Raw genomic sequence first — 460 nt, 5'->3', positions numbered from 1 at the left:
AAAACAAACATTAAGAAAACTTTAAAAGGAACTATACAACACTACCATTGTACTTGGTGACTTCAATCCATCCCTCTCAAGAAAAGACAGAACTACCAGAAAGCAACTTAACAAAGACACTCAAGAATTTAACCACACAATAAACTATCTAGATCTCATAGATATTTACAGGCTAATGCACCTCAAAAAAAGTACAGTACACACCTTCTTTTCCAATGTTCATGGAAGTTCTCCAGAACAGATCACATTCTAGGTCAAAAGGCAAGCATCAAAAAATTTAAAAAAAAAACATAGAAATTATACAAAGTAGCTTCACAGATCACAATGCCACAAAATGAGAAATTAATCACAAGAGGATAAAGGAGGGAAAAATCATACATTTTGAAGCTGAACAACAATTTGATTGAATATGAATGGGTACTAGAAGAAATAAAAAATGAAATTAAAAAGTTTCTTGAAA

The sequence above is a fragment of the Elephantulus edwardii genome, unplaced genomic scaffold (assembly GCF_000299155.1).
Source record: "Elephantulus edwardii isolate Elephantulus edwardi_28Jun2011 unplaced genomic scaffold, EleEdw1.0 scaffold00253, whole genome shotgun sequence".
Classification (NCBI taxonomy): Eukaryota; Metazoa; Chordata; class Mammalia; order Macroscelidea; family Macroscelididae; genus Elephantulus; species Elephantulus edwardii.
This window is presented reverse-complemented; position numbering follows the sequence as displayed.